At 44.3% G+C, this 6,000-nt stretch overlaps 2 non-coding genes across 2 annotated transcripts; both read left to right on the forward strand.

Moving 5' to 3' along the window:
• Window positions 1-4,887: 4,887 nt before the first annotated feature.
• Window positions 4,888-4,960, forward strand: trnav-aac (transfer RNA valine (anticodon AAC)). The gene has a single exon. It is a non-coding gene; the product is annotated as a tRNA-Val (tRNA).
• A 599-nt stretch (window positions 4,961-5,559) lies between these two features.
• trnav-aac (transfer RNA valine (anticodon AAC)) lies at window positions 5,560-5,632 on the forward strand. The gene has a single exon. It is a non-coding gene; the product is annotated as a tRNA-Val (tRNA).
• Window positions 5,633-6,000: the final 368 nt, after the last annotated feature.

The following is a 6,000-nucleotide window of genomic DNA, read 5'->3' on the forward strand; positions in this document are numbered from 1 at the left end:
CCATCCTCATCAGTCACTTTACAGTTCATTAAAATAAATGTGTTATTCAAATCAATATAATCCTCGCCATTGCCAGCTATAAAAAACTCCAGAGGGGCCGTGTCTGAAATTGCAGAAAGAGGGGGAATCTCTACATATATGATCTTATCTATACTCGTTTGAGTGTATGGAACTGTAAACAGATCCAGTTCTGATTTGACGCATTCTTCCGATAGACTGTGGACAAAAGACATGTTTAAAAGATGTATCCTGAGGCTCTATTTTTCTTTCTTTGAGACTTTCTTTTTGCAGGTTTTTTCTTGTGCTGCTTCCTTCTCCGAGTGTTTCCACGATATGTTGGAGAATGAGAGATTCTTCGTTTTTTGTTAGCCACGGATCTTTGTCGCCCCCTGGTGGACACATGCTGTTTCTTCTTTTACCCCCCTCCTCGCCATTACCATGAGACCCGAACCCTCCTGATGCACATGGCTAGCTGCCCGGTTCATAACATTGGTGAACACGTCACTAACAATATTTTTAGCCGCTGATTTCAAGTGGGGTCTGGCTATAGCAAAGCCTCTCTTAAGCAGGGGTATGGCCATTCTAAAGAGACCACGAAAGAGTCCTCCTAGACCGGCGCCATACATTGTGGGGGCTCCTACAATACCGGGCAAGCCGTTCCATCTTGCATCTTGTAATAATCCACATAGGCGCTAGGATCTACATAACCCCTCGAGGTAGCCATTTTAATAATGTACAAACTGTTTCAGGGGTCGAAAATGTAGTTTGACATTAACTTTACCGAAGCGGAAGGGTACGTTGATATTCTGATCCGATTTTACTTCGATCGTGATGTTGTCAAAGTGGGTCTTTGAGACTGGTACGTAGTGTGGTTTGTCATAAGTAATTGTGACCATGTCATTGCTTTTACCTTTATTAAGTACATTTCTCAAAAGGGGGACATAACTATCCCCGACCCTCTGGTGGGTTATGATATCCGTATACACATAAAGAGTGTAAAAGCCGCCCCACCACTTCTGAGAACCTGCTCTCTGTGTCAGAATAGAACCCAAATATACGCCCCAGTTGGCCGCTGGTTTGAATGCTAATACCTGGTTTTGACACCTTGTACACTCTGTTTTTAATAGGGTTGTAATATAGCTTGATGTTGGGGGTGCCTTCTGAGAACTGTTTATGCATCTCATCTAATATTTTATCCACATTGTCATAATAACCTCCTTGTATCGTGAATGTCCATTGACTCTTTTTAACATCATCAAAAATGGCGAAGGTGGCATCCTTATCTTGTAAAACAGCCCAAGTGTAAGGATACTGTATTTCCGCCAACCCCACTTCCCACGACCCCCTTAGATCTATAGATTTTCCAAATTGTACCGTGTAACTGGATATTTCATTTTTAGGATATATATCGAGAGAGGCATTACTGGGTAGAGTCACGTAGAAGCCTCCTGATTCCATCTTGAGAATCGAAAGTAATGCCCCCAACACACCCGCGGGCATGTTGTTATAAGGATTGAATATCGCAAACCTGTTGTTCCGGGACCCAACTATTGAACTTTTCAGGCCATCCAAGCCATTTCATCAACACATATTTTTTCCGGTTCTGGGTTTTTTCAGCTAATATCTTTTCAACTCTGTATACACTGTCTTTACCCACAATAATTTTTTGTAACTCGGCTTCGTAAAACGTTCCTTCTATATCCTCCCTGTCATAGTCTTTTAACCGGTACACGGGGGGGTCTCTAGCCAACTGTTCGGTAACTGTAAAATATTCGTCAGAAAATGTTTGTTCATAACCTTTGGCAAAAGTACTCCTTAGCTTTGAAACGCGAACCACATCACCGATGTTGAACTAATAAGTAGTTTTTCCCTTCTTAATAAATGGTCGGTATAATTTTTTATAGACCTTAAAAGAATTACTTTGATCAACATCTAAAGGCTTCATTTTAATACTGGTGTGATACCCTTGGTTGTAAGCATCGATAAAATCTTGAACTTTATCAAAATACTTGAACGTGTTGACCGCTGTAAAATATCTCCACATTTTGGTCTTTATGGTGCGGTTAAACCTCTCCACTACCGATGCCCTAAGCTCATTACCGGTGGTGAAATGATGTATTTTGTGTCTCTTCAGTAGATTCTGAAATTCTCTGTTGAGAAACTCTTTTCCTTTATCAGTCTGCAGTTTTTTAGGACATCGACCCTGGGACAATATATCCTCAAAGGCCCTTGTCACCGCCCGACCTGTTTTATTATGTAGAATGCGAGCCCAGGCATATTTTGATAACACATCGATACACATCAACATCAATTTGTGACCATTGTTATGTTTTGATAAATTTGACATATCGACTAGATCCATTTGCCATTGTGAGTCTATGTCAGTTGCATATACGCGGTTTCTTTTAAAGTTAATCCTGAGAGGTTTATGTAAGGTATAGGCGTCTTGTTCCCGTAACCATTCTGAAACAACCACATCATTAACCTTCACTCCGGCCTCAGCGAGTCCTCTTTGAAAACCCTTCTTACCCGCCAAACCCCCAATCTTGGCTGGGTTGTAGTATAGTTCCTGCATTTGGGGAGCTTGCCGAGTCATTCTGTCAAATAACCAAACAGACCCACACTATGCGCAAAGTTTTTATACAAGGTTTTTTATTCAACTTCAGGAGAGCAGATACCCCTTTTTACACATTTGAGAAAAGTATAACATACACAACAATTTTTTCTACGGTCCAGACAAAAAGAAATCAGATGATTGGTTACTTGATCTATATCAACAAATATACCTGTTTCTTTATCTTGTAGGCACACACCTCAGTTACATATGTAAATAAAACAACAATATGACCTATTTTAAAAGTAAACAGAGGTGTATTAAACATGCTCAGCAAAAGGTCATACAGATGTTGATGATATGGCCTAATATCATTCTTGGCCCCCTTGAGCGCTTCATCCCAGTGTTCGTACCCCCCGGTCTTTGTTACAGCAGCCATTCACTTTTCCAGGTTTGAAAGTTGATCCTCATCGATGGTTAAATCTGTAGAGAAAAGGCTCGCGTTGGCTACTTTTCTGTCAAGCACATGGTGTAATAGCGCTCTCAGGTTAGCTACAGAGTGTTGATGACAGAACCAGTTGCAGAAGCAGTCCAGAACATTCCCCATGTTCAAAGTCCCTTAGTTCAGGTCAGAGTCTGAATCAGTGGCGTAGATGTCGAATTCCTCGTCGCTGCCCCCAGCTTTAACTTCTTTACTGAAGAAATAAGCTTTTAGCTTGCCAGCGGTTTTTCTACTCGGCTCATCCAGGTCATTGACCAGCTGCCCAAGTTTCTCTATTATAAACGGCTCCTTTTTCAGCTCCAGCAAAATCTCATCTATGATTTTCTGGACTTGTCCCGCAGTGACATGTATGTGGGAGTAAGACAGCGCCTTGATTAGTGCCGGTTTCAGCCACGGTTTGTTCAGTCTTCTGTAAAACACGTTGAAATAGAACAGGAAATAGTAACGGTCTGGTTCAAACAAACAACTGTGTCTCAACTGACTGGGGTGATTCACTTCACACCCCCGACAGACTTCTTTCAGAGCTCGGTCGATGAGAGCACTCAGAATATACACCAGGGTGCTTTTAACCACTCTGCTTACTTGGTCACATACCCCGGGCATAAATCCTGCGTCTTCATCACGCCCCTGGGACAGTCCGATGCTCATTGGGTCGCCTGGTGGTTTGTGGGGTGTTTCTACATCCATTGGACTGACCCCCTCCTGAGACGCACAGACGGTAGACAGTTCGGCAAAATCGAGGCCCTCCATGAGCTCCAGAGGCTGGGGATCCCCGAGACTCATTTGGACATCCATCGCACCGCATGTTGTTTCGTCCTGAGGGACCGGGGTCTGAGGTCTTGGAGGGTAACCGCAGTCAGAGGGTTCCAGAGTGTATACAAAATCTGGGGAATAGAACCAGGGGTGATCCCGGGTTTGAAGAGGCCTGTAGAGCCTGTCGACGTCCGCAGCTTTCGGGTAAGACATTCTCTTTAATTTTAAACCATGAATGAATTGTTGCGCCTTTTATCCTATCTCTTCACTACGTCACGACACACCGCCCTCTTAGAAGAGAGTAGCCCCTGAGCCGTCAGACCCCCCTCCAAAACCCCACACGTCGTCTGTTTTATCATCGTCGTCGTCATTCAAGGGGGATATATAATCCATAATCCAGCATATTCTCCTTCTAACCAAATCCAGTTGCGAACATTTGGTCAAGATGTCAAAACCATCATTTATACAGTTTATGACCTCTTTCAAGAACGGCCAGTCCACGGCGTCAAACATAATTTCAGTAACCTGTTTTTCTGGATCCTCCACACCCCCTTCAATAGGGTTTGTAATCAGGGTACTGCTAAACAAAACCTTACGATCTGTAGTTTGAGATAGACTCTTCACCACTCTACCGTAGTTCTGCAAGCTTTCCCATTCACACCTTTCAAAACCCTGAGTCGGAGACTCCATTTCGCATTCTCTTGGACCCTCTTGCAAGCCTTCTAGAGTCTTATCCACAAGCCCCAGATCTCTCCAGGCCATCACCTTCAACCAGTCCTCATAAGAGTATTCAATTACCGTCTCAAAAGGTTCCAACGTACCCTCCTTCTCTCCCAAAGCAAAAAGCTCCACTCCAACATAGCTGGGATCCCTTTTAAAGCGCAGGGCGACCTGCCTTGGAAAGAGTTTCCAAAGTGTCCTGATGTGCCCTTTAGCAATGCCAAACAGGTCTGTGAAAATGGCATCCTTTCGCGGCACTTCAGACGCCATCTCACAGTCTAGCCGACCTGAAATGCGTGAGCCCGTTTTACCAGCAGGCTTCAACGGTAACCGTTTGAAGCAAGACGTGGCGGTGTCAGTTTCCGTAGTGTAGCGGTTATCACGTTCGCCTAACACGCGAAAGGTCCCCGGTTCGAAACCGGGCGGAAACAGCCTGCTGTGGGCCGGTCCATTTCATCCTGTTTGCCCTCGTGGTTCCCCGGAGGCGGTGGGTAGCTTTTCTTCATTGGAGTGCCCGAAATCGGTGCTCTCAGAGCGTCCGTCCGTCGACAGGTTGAAATTGTAAACGCTGGTGTAGCCACTTTTAATTAAAATCTGATGATGATGATGATGATGATGTTGTTGTTGTTGTTCTTGTTGTTGTTCTTGTTGTCATCGTGGTCGCCGTCATTATTATTGTTAAAGTAAAGCAGTAGTTAGATTTGTTGCTACCGTAAGGTGCAGAAGGCACAATAGCTCTGTGATTGTCTGATGGTGGCACAAGACAAGCAGCAGCTGTTTGAACAAGCCATTGAGCATCACCTTGTTGGGGTAAGTGTAAGTCTTGTCATAGCTCAGGGCGTTCTTCCTTTGAAAGAGTTTCCAAAGTGTCCTGATGTGCCCTTTAGCAATGCCAAACAGGTCAGTGAAAATGGCATCCTTTCGCCGCACTTCAGACGACATCTCACAGCCTAGCCGACCTGAAACACCTGAGCCCGTTTTACCAGCAGGCTTTAACGGTAACCATTTGAAGCAAGAGGCAGCGGTGTCAGTTTCCGTAGTGTAGCGGTTATCACGTTTGCCCAACGCGCGAAAGGTCCCCGGTTCGAAACCGGGCGGAAACAGCCTACTGTGCCCTTTTCGTCATGCTTGCCCTCGTGGTTCCCCGGAGGCGGTGGGTGTCTTTTCTTCATTGGAGTGCCCGCAATCGATGCACTCAGAGCGTCCGTCCGTCGACAGGTTGAAATTGTAAACGCTGGTGTAGCCACTTTTAATTAAAATCTGATGATGATGATGATGATGATGTTGTTGTTTTGTTCTTGTTGTCATCGTGGTCGCCGTCATTATTATTGTTAAAGTAAAGCAGTAGTTAGATTTGTTGCTACCGTAAGGTGTAGAAGACAACAGTAGGTATGGCGTGTGATATCAAAACATTCAGAATACTTTTAACCTATATAATTTATAAGCTTTGTAAAATAAACCCAAATATCTC

The sequence above is a fragment of the Amia ocellicauda genome (genome assembly GCF_036373705.1).
Source record: "Amia ocellicauda isolate fAmiCal2 chromosome 11 unlocalized genomic scaffold, fAmiCal2.hap1 SUPER_11_unloc_6, whole genome shotgun sequence".
Classification (NCBI taxonomy): Eukaryota; Metazoa; Chordata; class Actinopteri; order Amiiformes; family Amiidae; genus Amia; species Amia ocellicauda.